Source organism: Ornithodoros turicata, chromosome 5 (genome assembly GCF_037126465.1).
Source record: "Ornithodoros turicata isolate Travis chromosome 5, ASM3712646v1, whole genome shotgun sequence".
Classification (NCBI taxonomy): Eukaryota; Metazoa; Arthropoda; class Arachnida; order Ixodida; family Argasidae; genus Ornithodoros; species Ornithodoros turicata.
The window spans coordinates 60,895,163-60,917,413 of record NC_088205.1 but is presented as its reverse complement, the minus strand read 5'-3'; the positions used below and the strand labels follow the sequence as shown (position 1 = coordinate 60,917,413).

General features: G+C 46.7%; 1 protein-coding gene and 1 non-coding gene across 5 annotated transcripts in view; both read left to right on the top strand.

Annotated features, from left to right (window-relative positions):
• Positions 1 to 22,251, top strand: part of LOC135394538 (Krueppel-like factor 12) — a 334,317-nt gene that overhangs the window by 295,290 nt on the left and 16,776 nt on the right. The gene's annotated exons all lie outside the window — the stretch shown is intronic.
• On the top strand, positions 5,102 to 5,174 carry Trnat-ggu (transfer RNA threonine (anticodon GGU)). Its single transcript has one exon. It is a non-coding gene; the product is annotated as a tRNA-Thr (tRNA).

The window sequence follows — 22,251 nt, the reverse complement described above, 5'->3', positions numbered from 1 at the left end:
TCTACTGTATCTATGGCTGTGCTGCGGCATATATTCGTCACGGCTATAGCAGTGCACGGAAAGACGTGTCGTTGAGCGCTCGCGTTTACGTGGCAGCAGAAACCCATGATGGCTTTCGCATGCTCCGCTGGAGTATTCTGGAGGATGTCGCGCTTGCAGCAACCTGCAGCAAATAATCACTGCAGAGTATCTATCAACCGTCATTCTCGTTGGGCGACCACTAAAGAAGCACCGAGTCAAGCAGCATCTCCGAACCCCTAAATGTATACGACTCAGCAAATGCAATTAATTCATAACTTGCGCACTCAACGCCCCTCCTTATGGCTAGAACACTTAACGTATAATCCTTCCCAAATAAACCAGTACATTTTAGCTCTGTACCACGGCTTGAAGATGTGAAAAAAAAAAAAGAAGAAATCTCCTTTCAATTTCTACGAACTAGTCGCAGCCCTTAAACCTACTGCGAAGCGAACAAACCACTTAACTATCTCAACAACCAGTCTCACCAACGCTGACAGAGCTTAAAACATTCTCCACTATCACGCGAAATCGCGCGGTAAAATCTCAAGCAAGCGGCGAACACAAAACTGGTTAGTTTTTCCAACCCCCATATCTCGGTCTCTCTGCACGACACCGGCGTGTCTCTGTGCACGAGTGACTATCAATAATTTTCTCCTGTCGGCTTCCACGTATAAGAATCCTTATGCAGGACACGGAATAAAATGGCATAGAAATCAAAGCCATCTACACAGTTTCTTCTGGTTAAACGGTGACAGTCACCTCCTCACTATAAGGAAGAAAAAAAAAGTATGCACGCAAGCCAGCCATGCTTCATTGAGCCCGTACAACTTTATTGTTAACGATCACCTTCGTGCAGAAGCGTTTTTCTATGTGATATCAGTCGCTGCTATACCTACTAATTTACCGAAGCTCACTCTTTTCCCCCTCCGATTGATTCCAGTTCTGATCCTACCCATTTCAATATTCCTGCTTGCGAGGTGGTCGTATTTTGAGAGATAAATGCGTACGCACGAACGCGTATAATTCCTGTCTTCTGAGTGAGACTCCTCGCAATCCTCCGAAATGCTGGGTTCCTAAATAAATAGCGTGATGCCCCGAAGCCGTGTTCGTGTTCCACGCAGTCCGCTTCCGGGGAAAGATGATGTGGTTAATTTGGATGTGTGTATCGATGCGTGATTGTAATACTGTGGCCAGAGGAAGCAACAAGATGCCAACAACTGGAGTTTGGGGTTGGACACTCTAACTTGTTGAGTTTCAACCATGGTTACACTCTAAAAGTGGAGCCTGCTCAATGTCAGTCTGCATTTAGAACGATAACACGGGGCTACGTGACGTCACTGACGTTGTTGTATATGTAACCAAGGATGTCCGCGTCGTAATTGAAAGGTACAGGAACAAACTTGTACACATTTATACGGGGAGGAGGAAACACATCGACCGATGAGGTGCATTGGTATTATTGACACTTCTGCCAATCATGAGCGCTTCTCAGCGTAGTAGTATACGGTAATGAAGTATTTTTGCTTGTATTGACTTCTTGGCTTCATGACCATAATTTCTATTCATCGGGTACTGCTTGCGACATACTTGTCTGCAATCTCCAGCTCATGGCGGCATAATCCCCTGTAGGAGGTGTCGCGCATGAAGATGCTATGTCAAAATTGACCCCATGGGGAGGCCAGCTGACAGTAGAGGCAGTGGGGGCATTGCAGCAGGCATAGCACGTCGCCCAAGTACCTCTCCCTATTGGTGGCGCTGTGTAGCTCACGGGACTGCACGACCTTCCCTAGGAAACAATTTTGGAACAACCCCTTCTTGTGCAATATTACCGGCAGGGGATTGTTACGCCACGAGCTGAAGGTTACAGATAAGTGTGCCTAAAGCAGTACGGCTTCCGAGCGCGACGAAAAAGATGCAACGTTGCAAGTGTTGAACTTGCATGTGCCAAAATTGTCTTGAAAAGCGCAGTAGTTTGTTAGATAACAATGACTGCGATCCGGGTTGGAATCGTGTCGCCAGCTGTGCTGTCTGGGAGCAATCCAGGATTTTCCCACACACGCTGTAGAGCACATAGGGACATAGCCCCATACATGTCCCTCTGGACGCACTGTTCTACCATACCAATACGCAGCCATTTGGGCAGGTACAGCCCTTTCTATTTCTATTTCTATTTGTTTCATTTCCAAAAATACAGAAATGAGGTCCAGGTACAAAAGGCGGAGCCTGACGAGGTACCTGGACCGACAAACAGGAATGCATACAGACAAACACAAACAGTCGGCGGATATCTGTGCGCCATTACAGTGTCGTGATTATGCAGTAGTAACATCGATAACATTTTTTACATGTACAGTACAAGCATTAGAAAGCTTTAGTTGTAGCGCATATGCCAATCGCCTTGCGTACAGAAGAAAATAGCGTGTTCACACTTCGCACGCGCTAAACGCAAAGCCACGTTCGATGCTTGCGGAGCGTACCAAAACCTTCTAACATTATGGAACTACCAACCAATCATCACAAAGACGAATTATAGTCACAAGCAGGGCAGGAGCGCAACTTTTGCATGAACGGATTCTTTTACAACGTTCCTGCTTTTATAGATCGAGTAGTCAGCGTTGGAATATATATCTTGGCATGGACGTCGTCCCAACCTATGCAGAGTAGTTCGAAGGTTAATTATATGCCTTTGCAGCCTAATTGACGTTTCGCCATAACAACCTTGGCATCATCATATGAAGCCTTTTTCATTAAAAGCCTAGTTATAACCCAGGAAGGTCAAAATGGGCAGCTGGGTGAACAAGCTGTCCGTGCACTACTTCTCCCAAGATTCCTGAACAAATGCGCCCTACAATCCGGTGTCTGCGCTTTTCGCGCCATTTCGACATTAATTATCTCCTATCGCGTTCGAAATCTGACATTAATTTGACACAAACAATTGAAACATGGCGCCCTCTTATTATAGACGCGGGTAAGCTGATGTAAATGACCGCCTCAGGCGCGTGGTAACTGTTTTTCTTCTTTCGTTTAATTCTTTCTTGTCCTTCGTTAGCAGGCTATGTAGCGTTCTAAGGCGTTTTTCTCAACGCGTGTTTGTTTCTATTTTTAATTATCGCCAATGTCCGCGCGTTGTTTGTCGTATCTGCTCGTGATAAATCAGCACGTGATAGCAGTGTCATTTCGTAAGCTTCAATTAATCAAGCTGAACCCCGGTGGTCCCCCATGAATCGGTTTATGAAGGATACACGAAGTTTCGTGGTTGCCACAGAAATCCATTAGTCATGGCCGGGGTAAATTACAGGCTTAACGACCGAGTTCGCCGTTTCTGCCCTTATTATTAGCCCCTGAAGATTCATCTGCGTCCATGGCGCTATGGCGCTACCGTGTGCGTTGTCGTTCATTAAGTTCGATACGCATTGTCCAACACGAAAAAAGTTGACGTTCTATACGTTGTCTGTTTGGTGATCATTGTTGCATCTTCGTCTTTTATTGATTTGTAAAAGCAAAAGATGGAGATGGAGATCTTCGTCTTTACGTAGTATCTTTCGTTATCATTTTGTGCACGGTGATATTCCTGGTCCACACTCTAAAAACAGGACTTAGAGGACTTAGAGGACTCTGGTTTTAGAGTGTGTTGCGTTGATATGGTCATTAACGTGCACATTAGCTCACCTTGGCACCTACCTCAGGAGTTCACAAATATCAACGCACCAACATGTTCGTATACACCACCGGTGAACATTCCTGTGTGAAAAGGAGACAGAAACTTCAAGTAGCGGTACAATAGTATGTCTCTGTTCTGGGAGCTGTCAAACACAGATTTCTCGGTGCCCGTTCTGCAGAGGAAGAACAAGACATCTGACTGGGATGTGATAGCTTCAAATACTACCGCCGGCTGTGCTCTTTGAGACTCTTACCGGATTCTCGAGCAGCCATTCAGCTCCCAATGAAGTCGGTCCGGTGTGCATATTAACTCTCATCCCTTCCCCTCTTTCCTGCTGTCCTCTCTTTATCTTTGTATATGCCCACGTTTGATCACCGTTCATAGTCGTATAGTTTGTTCTCGATGCGCGAACAACGCCATAAAACATGTTTTCGCAAACCCTGCGAAAGCAAAAACATTCCAAGCGTGCAACTTCTGCCACTAACGGATCGTAAGGGCATCTCCCTGCTCACCGCTCTTCTTCATTTGCCTGTGGTGGAAAGCACCGCATACACGACTGCGAGCGCTACACAGCTGCTAGTCATAAGGAAAGAGAAACGGCGCGGAAACTTGCGATAGTCCGCTGGGGAGCCAAAGGCTACGAGGACGACTTGTAGACTCACGGATGTCACGACCTGTGAGGTCGCAAGACCGCGCCCGCACCAACGCCTGCGGCCTTCGCAACCTCTAGACCTGTTCCACTGGCGGCCTTCTTCAACAGGGTCGAGCATGATTCCAGCTAAATGCAATAAGGCACGAGGTGCATCGCTCACAATGCAAAGGGCTAACCATCCCTTCAGTCATTACAGCGTTTAATCCGTGCGAAGTATTCGAGTTCCTCGTAAAGCGGAATCTCCTTGGCACCATTGTTCAGTGGGAATGAAACGAATTGGCTGTACACAGTGGGTTTTAAAAGCTTATATAGGAGTGGCTTTTGGAAGTGTAGCTTCATTTATTACTCGCACGAGGCCGCATAGCCGCGTTCCCGAATTCCTCGGAGATGGACATGTAAGACGGGCCTGGTGCTTCCTTTAAATTTAATGAGGATAGCAATAATTTCGGAAGCCACACTATTTTGATGGGAAGATAACGTGAAATGAAAAACGCTTGTAGAAGACGATGGTCTTCACCCCTTGGTCTCCATGACAAAACGAGGACGATGGTCTTCAAAGACAAAATCAACCTTGTAGCATATGCGTCTATGAATTCGGCAGAAAACTTTTCTGCAAACACAACAGGTGCCGTTTGCGTAGATTTCCGTCGTATAAATGTGTGTATGAGTGAGCAAAAAATGTAAGAGTGAAAGGAGGGCGAGTGAGAGTGAGTGGCTGGTTTGTCGTCCCTTCAGATGACGCACCCCGAAAGTCGCTGGAGAGGCGTGTTAGCTTAGCTCAATTGGTAGAGCACTGGACTGGTAATCCAGAAGATGTGGGTTCGATCCCTACAGCTGGCTAAACCTTTTCAGTGACTTTCATCTTTCATCGTTAAAAAATATGTGATATCTAATAAAATTCCCTGAGGCAGCGCAGGGTGGTTCATGTGTCTCTTTTTGTATTTTCTTCAACGCGTCCTAATGAGGGTCATGTCACCACCAACGTTGTCTCATTTCGACATCTTATATCTAATCAAACCGTTTGCGGTCAAACACAAGTAAATGTATCGATATGTAACATCAACAACCAGTACATTACAATGATGATGGCATGCGGTCTTTCACCGCTGTAACAAAATATGTAACGTATCTTCGAGACCCCTAAACCATGTTGTATACGGTGACAAGCACATGATAAAACCAAAAAACCTTCGTCAACCTCCGACCTCGCAACGAAACGGCCGAAAAACTTCTTAAATCTAACAGCAGAACTACCAAATAAAATGTGAGAACGCAGAACTCTGGATACTATTACCATGCCGCAACCGGTAATAGTTTATAGATATCATCGACATTCCAAGCCTTTACCGCAATAAGACAATCGCAACTGGGCATATTTTGTCCATGTCACCCCATACCACACGACAATATGAAGAAAGACTACAAGAGTTACAAACTAATGGCAAACGCCTTTCTGACAACAGTTGTAAGAAACCGAAGCAAACTCGCTGAGTATACGATCAACAAATGAAAGTCATTTCCTCAACGCCCACAAAATCACTGATCACAATACGCTAGCGACGGACGTTCGCTTGGGTGCGACACGTACTTCCTGCTGGCGCCGGACACTCGACGTGAGTGCTCGCATCTCTTCATCGGGACAGTAGCGTAAGACGATCATCAGTATGTAGGTGTCGCTTATGTCCTTAGGCGCTGAGACGTAAAAGCCGCGCTGGGGGGCGTGAACCAGTTTGTAGGGTGTGCACGTCAGAAAGTTCTCTTGACCTCGCCTGCCAGGGATCAGATAAACTCTGGCACGCCTTTTCGGGTGTCTTCCTCTTCTTAGATTTCCTCGTGCGGAATCCAAGCTCGCAGCAGCTGTTTGCTGTCTACACACACACCCTTTGAACGACTCCTACTGGAAGAAAAGTCTACCTTAGCAGGCTTACACTGCCGGAAAGGATGAAAAACGAGTGGTCGTGACCTGCACTCCGCATGTAGACAAACTGACGTTCTATGACACACGGTCTATTGACACGGCCGCGCTCCATCAATGATGCCGCACCTTAACCGAATAACTAACGGAAATTCGGTTGAGCTACACATGTTGGTGACGACCATACTACCTCAAATACCAAAGAAGGCAAGAAAACAACAGAGAGGGAAAATAGTCAGTTTGTGCCCCAAGGTTCTTAGATCTACACTTTTAAGCCATCAGACCTGTAATTCATGGCGTAAGAGTTTTTTCGTCAGCCATACCCTTGTTAGTGAATCCATCGTTTGCTCACAATAACGTCACGCCAAGTTATATAGGTTCGGATTCTACCACCTTGGCCCGCCGACGTTCCATACCTGCCTATACCATCCGACCTGTTCTGTCCAACCATACGACCTGTTATGCAATTTGTACACCACTCATTTTTATGAAGAAATTTTATGGCCCGGAATAGTTGGTGCCTTTCGCTGATTATTTCAGAAGATATGCCGCGGCTATGCAGTATAGGCTTCGACGTCTGGACACCAAACGTTCCGTGTACAAGCTCAAACAAAGTCAAACGTGCTGTACTCATTTAATTTTTTGAGTGTACACCGTAGAGTTACTGAAGCGTGTCGCCAGGTAATTAAAGTCGCAGTCTTCCGCTTTGCAGGTCTCCCTGTTTGAGACGTTGATTACCTGCTAAATTCATAATGATTGCGTAGTTCGAAACCAGCTGGTACACCAAGAAGAAGGCAAGCTCTGTCGGTTGAGGCCATTGCACTGTAGTAGACGCTAGACGATCATGCCGATATGCGTGTCTGGTTCATGTAGCAGTGTCGTCCTCCGTCCCTTTGTACTTTGCCAGATGCGCTCCGATTGAAGTTTCCGTATTAAGAGGATCAGAAGTGGCTGCAGTACTACGGATAAAACGAATTAGGTCTCAATCGATTCAGCAGACGCAACTTTCGAGTCACTACACGATGCGTTGATAGATATTTTGAGCACATTGTCTCAGCTTGCGGATGATGACGGATTCTGGTTTTGCATGGGGAAGTCGGAAGGTATCTCAGCGCTGTTTTGACGGCCTTGTTCCAGGACAGGTTATAGCATGGCATGTGCTGCGCTGGAACAAACTACTAGCCGAGCTAATTTCTTTTATCTTTTCATTTTCCTACTCACGGTTGCGCCCTCCTCAGTAGCTCAGTCGGTAACGTGTTGGCTTGCTGAGCTCAAGATCGCGGGTTCAAAGCCGACCGAGGACGGTAGCAATGGGGGGGAGGTAAACATTGCTTCCAGCCCGGTGTGTCGGAGATTTCTGGAGCACGTGAAAAGAACCCCAGGTGGTCGCAGTCCTACACTGCGGCAACATGTCGCCATACTATAGGCAGACAAACCTTACCTATATCATCACGGCCACATGTTTTTCTTTCTTTTTTTTTTTTACGCACGGTTGCGGCATTCCTCATGGGGACGTCATATATGCCACCATTCTTCCCTTCTTGCAGTGCTGCCCATGGAGCCCTGCCGAACATAGTGAGCCACCATCTCCATATTTTTCTTTCCTAACTCCAACTCCAACTCCATAGTGAGCGATCCCGTTCCTGCTTTAATGTCGTCTCTAAACCTTCCCTAGTACAGTCTACGTCCCGTTACATCACAAGTTTCAGAGTCCACAAAGCGATTTCGAAACAAGACAGTTAAGACCAGAAGTTCAAGAACCGCGGAAGGAATTTTAGCGGACCGCTTCAAGGGATTCAGACGTAGAATTTAGCATTGTTTCCACGAACAAGCTATATTTGAACATTTTGCCGATTTCCCGACACCTCGATCTCCACTTGCGACCTTGCGTATAACTCCTTCCCGGGGATCTTTGACCGCGCAACCCTACATGGCTGAACCACAACACTCGACCACACAGAGCGTAGTCACGACACGACAGCGAGCTGTCTTGTACGTCCCCTCCCAAGCGGAGCGCAATCAGGCCCAGTAAAAACGTGCTTATTCCGTGGACGTTGCCATAGACTAAAACGTGAGCGTCCGTCAAGGAATCCGGGTCAGCGTGGCATATTGTTCTTCAAGACTAGTCCCGCCGGGCGTTGATGCCAACAGCGTGGGAGAGCGGCTGCCATTGTGGGCCAGCTTGTAATAGCGGAGATAATGCGATTCATCGTGGGAGTAGGAAGACCGTAATGAGCCCAATAACCGGAGAGCTGCTAATCGGCATAACAATAGCAATCGTGGCGCGGTATTGATAAGGGTGTAATCAGCCGGATGGCTAGCAGGGTCGGCGGTGCACCACTTTGATTAGTGGATGAGTGATAAATGTAATTTTAATAAATTACAGTGAGCCGTGGAAGGGAAGGTTCTCTTTCTTCTTTTCTTTTTGTGGAATGTGAGGCCGCGTTGCTGTGATTTATTATCTGTGCTTACGAGTGGAGGAGTGACTTTGTAGGGAATTTGATCGTGAGCTGTTGTTATAGGCTGGCTGATAATCTGATTTTCTGATAGAGGGGTGTTGTTTGCAATACGCTTGACGCGGGCGTTATTTTGTAAATAACCTCTCTATAGTTTTGGATGCTTCGGAACCATATTCAGGGTTGAGCTTCTGTTGCCTTGCGCTCTAAAAACAGAACTTCACTGCATCGCCCGCTCAGAACCAACTGTAATTCGAAACGATATTGTTGTTTGTCTCGATCAGTTGAAAATAAATCGCAACTGTGCGTCTTTCATATTGATGAAGATGTCCAAATTGATTTTAAGACGCGCGTACACTTCCTATCTTCAACAGATCAGGCAACAGAACGATATAACGGTTATTATTTTGTTATGTTTTGTTATTATTTTGTTATTAAAAGTTATGTTTTAAGGTGTATAGGAAGGGCAAGGGAGGTGTTCGTCCCGACGCGGTCAGGGCAGCTAATTTCTTACGCACTTCGTCACCAGTTCGCTAGCTCTCCCGCATCGGTATCGTCGACACCCGCAACAACACACAAATATGCTATTTTGGTTTCCTGGTTATAGCTGCTTTCTGCACCTCATTTTTTAAAAACTCATTCATCTATGTGTGTGTCTGGAAACTCCGTCTACTTCCTCCCGTCGCTTAGCGAGACCATTTAATTTAACATCCAACCTGAAAGCCTGAAACAAAAGCACCGTCTCCCAACGCACCCAAACGTGCACGTGACCCGCTTTCGACGCAAGAGCGACGCCTGGCGGAGGAACGCTGAAAACGTGATCGAAACCCGCGTCACTGGCAATTAGGGAAACGGATTGCAGCTCCACACAGAGCGTATTCCTTTGCTCCGGACCTTCCGAAGGTACTATACGAAATACATAGCCATAATGGCAGCCTGGTGGGCGGGATAAGCCATGCACGGTCGTGCTCGACCCCTTACGGGGGTCAGCGCGTTTCCGCGTGCCAGCTTCGTGAGGTCGCCGCTAGGGGTTGAGACCTCTGGTGGCCGGGTGTGGTACCAACAGCAGTGCCTTGGGTGCGGTACTCGTCACGAACGTAGCAGCATCTCCGCAATTTGGTTCCTAACTTATACCTTTTGTTGTTAGTGAAATAGCTGGTTGTTCTTTTATTGGATAATAGCTGTTTCTCGACGCATGAATGCGAGGATGTTGTTGCACGCTCTGCACGATTCCTATTGAGACGCCGGCCACTCTTTTCATGTAACCACGGTGGGTGCTGTCGATGAGAGAGATGTGTTAGAACACCAATAAGGTGTAGGCTCACGCGAGGAATACCAATTAGGCGCCAGTGCGAGAAGAAGCGTGGACTAGTATGGAAATAGGCGACCGATTCGACGAGAGCAATAAAAGATATGTCCTAGCAAGCATAAGGAACAAGTGTGTTTGGAAAGTATACGAGACTTTGCGAGGGCGTATTTAGAGGCTGTGCGGATGGCGTGGGAAGTTTTGTGTCAGTGAAACCGCTCGCAACAGTAGAGATAGTCCTGCCTACTGCATAGCAGTGGTAGCCCACGAGTGTACTTCCGAAACACAACGGTGCTACACCTCTCAAGGGAAGGGAGTGGGATAAAAACAAAACGAAAAGAAGTTAGACGCGTTTCACGGACTGCATGCGTTGACATCCATATGTCTGTGTCAACGTCACGTGTGAACACCCGAGCTTAGTGCATGTGAGCTGGTATAGCTTACAACGGGGACCAGACTCTGTTGCTCACTCGGTAACATGTTGGCTTGCTGAGCTTGAGATCGAAGGTTCCGTCCCGACCGAGGCCGGTAGCAATGTGGGGGAGGTAATCATTGCTTCCAGCACCGTGTGTCGGAGATTTCCGGCGCACCTGAAAGGACCTACCCCGCGGCACGTGCAGCACTGCGCCAGACAAATAGGCTGACGCACCTAACGTGTAAATCTCTCTCCCAATTATTACCAGATACTTGCTTACTGGAAATATCGCCTACAAGGACAGGCTCGTACTGTCGTACAACTACAAGTAAGGATTGCAAGGAAGAAATTTAAGAAGTTCCGTACTCCAGCGGCAATACGAGACAGGCGTGGAGTGCCCGTGGAGGCGACGGGGCATTAGCGGCGGGCGTCACACGGTTATGGCGGTCGTGATCATGATGCTGCGTGACAAGATGCCGTCCGCGTCGAGCTTTCCTCGCTTATTGTCCCTTACTGTCGACTCTGTCACGTTAGCTTCGCGCCCATCGACACCCGTGACGGATTCACCGTAAGTGCAATATACTGTTGCGGAGTGGCGACGCGCGCGACCGCGATCTGACGACAAGGCTCGTCCTCCGCACCTTCTTTTGCTGGACGTCCTTCCCGCGATGCAAATGACCGAGACTTCAAACTCCCAAGCAGAAGGACGACGCCTGGCGGGCGGATCCCCACGTCTTTGTGCTGGGCGGCTTTCCGATGTACCGGGAAGCACCACGCCCGGCGCTCTTCTGCACACCCCCGCGTGCCGGGACGTACGCCCTGGAGATTTACGGTTCTCTTGGCAGGATCCGTCTTCGTGCCCCATGTTGTTCTTCTGATTAAAGTCTCAAGTTTCGTAGGATGTAAAGGTGAAACTTGTCGCACGACCTTGGATTTCATCGACTCTTGAGATTTTCGCTCAGCGGGAGCACCCTGCGCGAACGACTGATACCACTGTTTTGTGACAGTTGTGTCTCAATATGCTGTTTGGCTGCTGTTGTTACGGCACAGGATGGGATGGAGGGAAGGGGGCAGTTTGTAGATGAAAATGTAGCTATATCGTTACGTGATTAACATGTTGGTTATGTGGCCATTTAGTTGTATCCACGAAATGTGCTTGAAAACAAAAAGACAAAAAAAAAAAAGAGAGAGAGAGAGGGAGGGAGTTTTTGCTGGTGCTGTAAGAGGCGACGCCAGTTTAAACCGTGCTGGTGATGCTTTCGAATCATGCTACTCTCGCGCCATAGTGGCGTAAGAGTGGAATACGAAAGCGCAGTCTTATCCAATCGTCACATCATGAGAACGCAGCATATTGTCCCCTTAAAATGTGGTTTTCAAACGTTTGGCTCTTTCTGTATTTGTAATCATGAACGCTCATATTTCTCGATTGTGTGATGTGCCGTGCGCTTCAAGGACGCCCGTTTCGTTAAATGGTGAGGTCCCTGCGTAGACACCGCAAGTATTTAAACGCGATTAAAAGTGGGTGGGGTTATTTGTCATACTATGTTTAGGTGCACTTTTCCTTCGCAAACACCATTTGATGCTGCCTCTCGCGATGCCTATCACTTCAATCACAACATTTCCTGCAGCGTCAACATGGCACAAAGCTCAACCAAAACGAAAGTTTTTCCATTCGACATCACTCCTTCAAATCGCCAGCTTTTATGTTGTTATTAGACCACTTCCCAATCACCCACAGTCGTTTCTACAGCCTCCTAGGTACGTAATTTCTCGCCCCGCGTGACTCGCGTCACCATTGGGCCTCGCTCACCATTCCAACTGTATGTGCACCACCTGACACGTCATCACCCAAACGTTTTACCTCGCATCATACCGTGAGCAAACTTGATTGCAACCGGTGCACCAGAATAGAAACCTCTACGCCTCTTACAACTGTCCTCGTTCCGGTATTCGCGGATCGATTCCTGACACGGTTCGTCTATGGTTGTCCGGCTCCGAGCACGATTGAAGACCACACAGGTTATGGTTTCCGGACTGGGTCGGGAGCTGTCTTGCTCGTGTCTTTTGCCGCGGCTGCAAAATGAAACGGACAGGACTGTTTGAAAGAGTGGCCCAATGCCATTCCAGGCACGATTGGCTTTCAGGCTTGAAAAATGATCGGAGCGACCATCATTTGTTAGGACCCGGGACGTCTTTAGTTTTCCGGGTGGTCGGGGTCGTCTTTGGGGGAACCTTCTGGGTGTGTGTCGCCGCTGGTTGCGTCAGCGCTCGGATTAGAAGAGTGGGTGCTCCGAAGTCTGTTTCCAATCAGGTCTGTTTGGCATTCGAGACATGTTTTCACCTTGTTGCGCGGACGAAAGAGGACATTGTTTTTGTCTGTACGGGAATGGTTTTCGTGAAAATGAGCTGTCTGTCCTGAGGAGATTGTCTTTAGGATATGAAGAGGTGAATAAGGTGAAGAATGTGAAGATATTTATCGAGGCGGTAACACGGAATCAAAAAAAGTTAATAGATTGTTGAAAGCGAACATACTGCGAAGATGAAAGTGAGTGAGAGTGAAACGCTAATTATGTGGTGAATTACCGACATCTTCTACGCGACGGTGTCGTGCTACGACTTTTCTGCTCAGCCATGCGTCTACCCTGTATCTTTAATCCCACTCCAGGGATGTGACAATAAGATTTTCTCTCATCAAATCTATAATTTTCTGTCGGCGACATTTTCCTGATACCAACAATACCTACAATTTAAGCACATTTTTGTTTGATTTTTGCGCGACAAAGTAAAAAAAACAACAAAAAATGGTATCATGTCAGTTTATTTATTTTATTTATACTTATGCATACTGAAGACTCGAAGGCTATGGAAGGAGCAGACATATGCATTGTATGAAGTGAAGTTCCCTATAGCGGAGCCAGGGGTGGTGTTCCATTCAACAATCAGGGGGGAACCAAGTACTTCAGTCAGTGGAAAAGCAAGCAATTCAGCAAGAAGGGGAGAAAAGCTGCATTTAAACACATTACGTGAGGCACGATATTTAAATGATGCGTGCTGCGTAACCAAGAGGTTTCTGCAAAAGTGAAATATGACGAATATCGTATATTGATCCATTCGTGGGCTCTTAGATACAAGTATTTAACCCATTCGAGAGCCCGCCTCCTCAGGCATGGGTAAGTTACGAAAAAAAAAAAAAAAAGAGAGAGAGAGAGAGAGAGAAAAAGAAGAAAAATAAGGATACTGAGTCACAGTTACAGTTAGACTGCAAAAATAGTAACTGAGTTACCGTTGTACACTAAGACAAATACTGCACAAGTGACTGCTAACTCTGTTGGCGGCATATGTGCCGTAACCTACACTCTAAGAAAAAAAGGGTGTGAAAAGGGGGTAACTTCTATAGTTACCACCTACACTCTAAATACAGAACTTCACCGCATAGCACACTGTGCGCCAATCATTGCCACAAATGATAGGGTTATCGCTTGTGATTGGAAGACAGAGGGAGGCGTACGCCTCTTTGTGGAAATTTTCATATATCGAAATTGCCACAAAAAGGCGTACGCCCCCCTCTCTCTTCGAATCACAAGCGATAACGCTATCATTCGTGGCAACGGTTGGTGTGCAGTGTGCTATGCGGTGAAGTTCTGTTTTTAGAGTGTAGGTCAACATGGCGTCTGATAAAGAGTGTAAAGGGGGTGGTTAAAGCAATTATCATATATCCAAATTGCTACGAAAAGGCGTACGCCCCCCTCGCTCACTGAATCAGAAGCGGTAACCCTATCATTCGTGGCAGAGAGTCGAGGTAGCAGGTACACTCTAAAAACAGAACTTCACCGCATAGCACGCTGTGCTCCAACCATTGCCAAGAATGATAGGGTTATCTCTTCTCATTCGAAGAGAGAGGGGGCGTACGCCCTTTTGCGGCAATTTCCATATATATAAATTGCCACAAAACGGCGTACGCGTCCCTCTCTCTTCGAATCAGAAACGATGGCCCTATATCATTCGCGGCAGTGGTTGGCGCACAACGTGCTATGCGGTGAAGTTCTGTTTTTAGACTGCAGAGTGATATCACCCAGGGTGCTGATCTGCATACAGTGTACTATGCGGTCAAGAGCGCTTAATATAGGTTTCAACTGATTCAGGTGTTTTAACATCTTTGTCGAAATGTGGCATCAATTCGAACGAAGGTGTGCTAAAATCCCTGTGTCCACAGAAACCAATTTCGGAGCACACTTCATGCAACCAAGCCTTCTAAGAGCTTCCGAGGACAACTGAAGATGTCATGCGCATTCCATTTTGAGTCAAACAAAACGTGTACACCTAGTTATTAGTTATGACTGTAGGGCCGTCTGTGGGCATATAAAATTAATTAAACGCAAAAATGAAATTATTACTGCTTCATGTGTGAGGCATGCAGATATCCCACGAGACAGTCGTCTGCCAACCACCGTACCGTTTATGTCGTCGTCGACACATCGTCTGGCTGCTTTCAAGAGGAGGTCGAAATATCTCCCACTGTGTCCTCCTAGCCCTGTATGCGGTTATCGATTTCGGATGAGGTCGATTGTATTGTCATTAACTTGCGCTTGGTTGGCATCTGTATGGATTGCCTGGACCAAGAGAGCCTCATATCTATGCGGTACTTCCTCCGTAGGAAATCGTTACTCGGCGGTGATGCCTTTTTTGCCTTTGGCAACGGATCTCGGGTACTGAAATTCCATGATTTTGTTTAGTGTCCATGTGGCATTGTGCTAGAGTTTTGTGCTTGCTGCACAATTCCCGCCGTCATTATTGTTAAGTCAAACTGTTGCCGTAGTACGCCTTCGTTGGCACAATTCACAATGTTGCATTCTTCTGGAGGTTCGCTGTTTGCACACCGGCACCGCACAGGATATGCTTCTCGAGAAGGGCCCTGCATATTCTTGCGACTGTATTGATTCGTTCGTACGAAAACACAGTTGCATTGGATAAGATCCTTAACGCCAGTAGATTGGCTTTAGATACCCCCGTAAAAACAATCACTGCTTTCATTGATAGCAGTAATTGATCAATCACTCATTAAGACAAACATGCATATAATTATTAGTTGCAAATACCAGTGTTGTTCCAGTTGACAGAACCAGGGTTCCGGTGCGAACCGAAAACCGAAAAAAAAAAACGTTATTTTGGGGCGAACGGGAACGGAACGAAAACCGAAACAAAATTTTATGCTCCGGAGCGAAACCGAAAATATGTTTTCGGTTCAAAGGGAAAATTCAACTATTTTGCCCTCAAGGGTACGTAACGCAAGACCTCAAGTGCACAATACATGACATCCATCGGTGTTTGGGTAGGAAACTCCAGAAACCTCACATTACAACAATCTGCCAGAGCGCAAGACGGGCTCCTTGTTTTTGTCTCTCAGTCACGTGGTATAGGACCTGCTAACCTCTCTCCTTATTTCTCTTTCTGTTGGAAAGATTAAATGGGATTATTTCAATCAATTCTCCTTAGACCATGTGAAACTGAACCGGTTCGAACCGGCTTCGAACCGTTTTTTTTACTCCGGCGTTGAACCGGAACTGAACCGTTTTCTTTGAACCAAAACGAAAAACCTTTCGGTTAACATCCTGGACAGAACAAAAACAACAACTTTACAGTAATTATCAGGTCGTTGTACACGATGGCATAGTCACCTCCAACCGTCACTTGCTCAGCGGTCATGGCACTATCACCATAGGGCGGTTCAAATGAGACACGACTCTTTGCATAACCATAGCCCCACGCGTGCATATCTCAGCTGCAGCCTCCGTACGGCATCACACCAGCTATCACACACTTCATATTCTTCATATTCAGTGTCCCATTGAGGCCTCCATTCCGACCATCACCCACAACAGTAATCGTGGGAACCAACACCCAGCGCAGAGACGAGCGCCAGGCATGGTTATTTATGCCTAACGACCCTATTGTGACAACCACACGGCTACTGCTACCGTTCTACAGAGTGTTGCCAGACGTCTTTGGGCATCCCGCCGACGCCAGTCATTAATGCGGGACCGAGGTACGTGCCTGTTGACCTGCCCAGTTTGCTCCCTCCTGTGACTTCTGGATGGTATGGCTGCATGGAAGGAACGCTGCGCTATACGGGTTGGGGTCGTAACGCATATAATGACAAGGCGCACAGAATGATAAGGGCGTAGCGGGCTTGCGTGGATTAGATCGTATAGGACTGAGAAGAAGGTCGTTGGCATGGCAGGTCTCAGTTTGGACCTCTACAGACGTCAGGCTTTATTGTGGTTAGGTTCGCGTGCAGGTTGCGTTTGGAAGGTGAAAGTTGCGCAGTAATGAGCGGTTGCACGGAAGATCGGGATGACGATAATAAATTTAGACGTTCTGTCTACCATGAGAGTATTCAGCCTGCCAGACGGTATTCCGCTTAGGAAGGGTTGTCTTCGCGGAATATGCGATGGCGGGTCGGAGATTTCCCGAGTAGCTGATTTACACCTTCAGGTTTGGCGTGGCCATTAGGTTTAACGCACAAAACCTTACAAAAGGTCGCATAAATATGATCACGGACACAACCAGCAACATGTAGAGGTGGAATTACCGCTAGCAACGGAATAGAATATCGCTTGTGGTGATGAAACACCCAAATCATCGTCACCAAAATAAAGTTGATGTAGTTGTTAACGAGGTATAATAGGTAGAGGCATACTCACCCTGCACCTGAGATATCTTTTACAGAGGCTCCAAACTACAGGATTTTAAGAAGGCCTTTCACCTTTTACGTTTATTCTCATTTGCACATTGCCGCCACCTCAAGCCCGTAATCTGGCTAACCTTTCCTTTTTCTTAATAAACATATCCCCCCCCCCCGTAATCTTCCAAGTTGAAAATTTCTCGGGTACCCGCCTTTCACTATAGGCTGGCTTTTCCTATTCTGGGCGCACATATTTTTGTTTGACCTTATACTATTCAGACACCATCCACGCCACCCACAAAAGAGACGACATCGCTTTTCCTCGACGCATGACACGCAGATAAGCTTGCATAACCCGGCACCAAACTGAAATTTCGCGCTTCGCGTATCTGTCTCGGCACGAAATAAGAACCATATTCTTTTATCTTTCCACTATTTTTCCGTGTGGCGTTATACATATATATATATATATATATACTGTGTTTTCACATTCCTAAAGGCTCGCCTTTCTGGAAGGGGCGGCCTTTGAGGTCGAAAGGTCTCCCGCTGTGTCTTTGGGCGCCTTCCCTCACGAGCTAAGCATTGCTGCAAACCAGAAGAAACCCACGAAAAGCGGAAACTTTATTCTCAAGTCCTGCCACTCTGCCAGGCGGACATAAATAAGAAAACAGGGGGAACGAGATTTGACCTGCCATAAGTGTTGAATGGGTCTGGGTCATTCGTCACTATATATGCTGGTTCTCTATCTTCCAGTTCATTTCTGCATTTCATCCCTGCACGGAGAGCAGTGCCGTTGGGTGGCTGACCATAATAGAGCGAACTCTAAAAGAGTACCATAGATGCCAAGTAGTGGACGACTTTCTTTCTTTAGTAGCGTTTGCGTTCAGCTGTTCCTGTTTTGCAAGATGAGGAGTCAGCGAACTGACCCCGGATTACTGTTCAAATCGTACCTAATGATTGGGAGGACCGCCCACTTCCTTGGTCCATATTCGCGGGCCATGTGTATATTGACAGCAAAATTATATAGTTTTGTTTAGTTATATTCAAGACAGTTTGCATACAACATTGTCGCGCAGGACCTGCTGGCTAACGGCATAATGTGACGATGCCATGCCACACTGTACGGATGCACGCGCCGTTACAAACACATAGTTAGAAAAAGTGTAGTAAGTATCTAAGTGTTTTTTTAGACCTAGAGTTGGCTCTTATAGGAGTCGTGTTTAGAGGTGTGCGCGGCTATATCCGCGGATAGACGTGGTAGCGGCGCTATACATTCTGGTTTGCGGATAGAAATAAAATGTTCTGAAACCGCGCCCGTTCTGGATATGCGCATTTTATCCGCAAATATGGGCATTCTGATCACTGCACACGTCCCCCATGAGGAGCTGTGATTGAGAACACGCACGCAGTGAATCCAAAATGGTGTCGAAGTGTGCTATCCCTTGCATTGCCGTCTTCTTTAACTGCGGACATACTCAATATCCGCGCCCATTCAAACTAGCGTGGTTGCGGATGCGGATCTTAAATGCGCGGATACCGTGCGGATGCGGATACTGTCAATCTTATGTGTGCTCACGTCCAGTCATATTTCTTCAAGATACCGGAGAATGATTAAGAACGATAAAACCCCTGTGCCGGTGAGAGAAAAGGACAACAGTTGTTTGTCAGTCAGTGCAGTGTGTCGTCCAGTCCTTTTCTCTCCCCGGACAGGGGGTTTTAATCGTTTTTAATCATGAATCGCCAAACCGCCTAATTTTCAACCCTTTTTAATGTATCGGAGAATACCGGGCGTTTCACGGACTCTGCAGGTGCTAGACTGAAATAGCAGAGCGTTATACTCTGGGATCTCGTTACTTATGTAAAGTTGTTGTGGATGAGGCAGTTAAACATGGGACAAACAGAACACAAGCCTGGCAACGCAAAGTTGCGTACCTCAGTTGCATTTTTGCAACTGCCACCATTCAATTGAAGCAGATCTCCTTACTTTTAATCTCCTTATGCATCGGTACTGTCACCTAGGATCTTTTTCGATTATGTGACTATAGGTATACTGAATAAAAACATTGATGTCAAATTATGTCAACTGTATTCATACAATACCCGAAAAAAAAAACACACTAAGATTTCCAAAAAGGTGGCGCAAGTGGCATATCCACTGATGCGAGCAGGTGGTAAATATATTACGAAAGTAGTCCAATCAGCAACCATTTTACTGACACTGGCCTTTTCTGTGCGTGAACCTAAGAATATGCGATCCGGATTAACCCTAATAAAGTGCCCGTTGCAACGTTTATCGTTTTCATTATATCTATCACTTGAATAAACCTGAGCCTTCCAAACACATGTTTATCTTTCCTTCTATTCAACCTGTGAACACCGATCTGGGGTTAATCGACATTATCTCTTTATTCAAGCTGAGTAGAACTTGCTCTGCAAAGAAGAAGAAGCAAGAATCTTGCGTGTCCTCGCGAAACTATTAATACCATTAGAAGCCCGGTCGACCACATAGCGCTTGATAACCCTCAGTAGAAAGCCATGACCTTTTTTTTTTCTTCATATACGTACGTGCCTTAATTACAAGGAATACTTCTGGGACGCAGTCTAATAGAAACACGTCGCCGGGAGCGCAGTGAAACTTTTGAAGATGTGCAATATTTCTTCCAGAATCCGGATCTTCAAGGAAGGATATGATTGGAACAAAATTTCTACGGACGGTTTTTTCTTCTTTTTTTTTTTTTTTTTACTCTCCAGCGGTCTGCATGGTTTTACAGCATGATGGAAGGCCCTCTTTATTGGCTCGTTCGCTCTGTTTGCTCCATGCTCGTAAAATTAAAATACGTTTTCGTTTTATGTATGTATGGTCACCCGGAAGGATGTGTCAGGAGCGGTTGTGGATTGTGATGTTGTACGAGAAAGGGGAGGGGGGTTAACATGGGAATGTTGGGAATTTCGTGTGTGTGTGTGGTGGGGGGGTGAATACCCTATGGCCTATCCACTGCTATGCATAGGCATATAAAATACGTATATGCGTATCAGATAACTTTAGAGGATCTTAGTAAGGTCTTTGGGTGAATGTTATGTGTGTGTGTCTCCGTGTGGAAAGGGGTAGGGAGTGCTGGGAGTCTCTGACTCGCCTGATCGCAGAAGCCGAATGGACGATCGTTTGGGGCAGCCCGCAAGTACAGACCGTTTCGCTTTGTGGGTGAGGGGAGGTGCCTGAAACAGGGCTCTGTGCATGGGAAGCATTGCGAAAGTGACGCCGCATGGATCGCAGGCGCACACGATGGATTAAATAATAATAATTGGAGTAGATTAAACGGTAGATTAAAAAGTGCACGCTCATGACATGCTCAGAGCAAACCGTCGTTCGGAATGAGGTTTTTCTCCTTTCGCGATTTGTCGAAAATTAGAGGAGAACAACTTTTTTCTAAACACAAGCGAACATGTAATTTGTCATGAAGAAGCGTACCCCCTTCCATTTTCATTTTGTTTACTCTGCGCGTGTTACGTTGTTTTGGAGTGTACTGTTTTGTTCCGGGGTTGGACTCAGGTGACTATGTATGGGAGGTGAGGTGAAGTAAGACATCGCGCTGCTATAGCTTGAATCGTTTCTATACTGTTATGCTATATCCTATACTTAACCTCAACAAGACAAGGATAATTCTGGACAAAAAAAAAAATGCGGTCTTTGTGGTCTCGTACATTTATTTCGTCCAAATTTCTTTCCAAATGTCTTCGCACAGAAGTGGCAATGCATTTTTCACACATTTATTGTCGTCGTGCTGTCATACAAGTGCGAATTAGTGGATTCGTCCATAGTGAGTATTATCACATTCATTTCGTGAACCCAGCCGACGACAGCATAACCCGCAAATTCCCCAGACACACATCATGGCCAAGCTCCAACCAACACTTCATTTCACCGAAACATCTACACCTCCAGATCCCAGATGGAATATGACAGTTCGCACTCGGCCCTACGATTAGGAAACTCGAGCAAGTTCAGCGAAGCGGCATGCCGGCTCATCAAGCGCACAGCAAGACCCCTGCCGTCCTGCCTTAACCCAACGGACGACCCCGAAGTCTCCAAGCACGTATTGAACCGGAGAGACCGAGAAACACAAAACCCCCGCAACACCAACGGGCGAAAAAGACGGATCGTCATCCGAAGACTTAAGGAAGTTGTTTATGCGGCAGTGAGGACTCAGTGTATTATTCGCCTTCCCGTGGGTCACGATGTTTCGTGCGGTTCAGGAGTCTTTGGAAAGGAGTGGAAGGTTTTCTTGCTCTTCCATCGTCCCTAATTGAATTAAGGTACGGCGTTGCATGGATCGTGCCCTGCCTCACCAGATGGGGTTTGGGAGGTACCGAGGCAAGAAGAAAAGCGGAGCTGTGGTCATTCTTTTGCTTCCCCAGGGGCCTGATGGGTGAAGAGTTCGCCGTTATTGAGCCCGCGAGCAGATATCATTATAGTGGTCTTTTGTGTTTCGTGTTGGGAAGGGAGGGTAAAGCTTTGTGCGGCGCCGTATGGGTTCGGCACGACCGTGTGTGAGATATGTTGCATGGAAATGGGTGCGAGGGTGCAGCAGGTGGAAGGTGGATGCCGTCTTCGGGGATCATGGCACGACGGCTTGGTGCTATTGGTGCGGGTGTCCGCGGTTTTCCTTTTGCTCTTTCTCTCCAGTGTGGCTGGAGGCGATTGCGAATATGTTTGCGAGTAAATGTTGAATGTTTGGGATTCTTGTGTTGTTGAGAATACACTCGTTGGGACACATAATGGCGATCCATATGCGGTCTCTGAATCGAGACCTTCCTCAGACTTCCTCAGGAATGACATATTCAGTTGTAGATTTCGCACTCTTTGTTGCGTCCGAGATGCCAATGGTAAGCTCACGGTACAGAAACGATTAGAGTATATTTTTCATTTAATACCATTCCTTGCTCCGAACCGCGTGCTGATCTTGGGTGTGCGGGGTTAAAATCCGAATAATTAGTCATTTTACGTTTGCCTTTGCTGCAGCTGCTACAGATACGCGGTCCCATTATGTGCAAGAGAGGCTTCAGGTCTGCGGCTATAAGTGACGCATTTGGAAGCTTAGATGCCAGAGACAAATATGATGAAACATTAGCTTGATGGTGATTC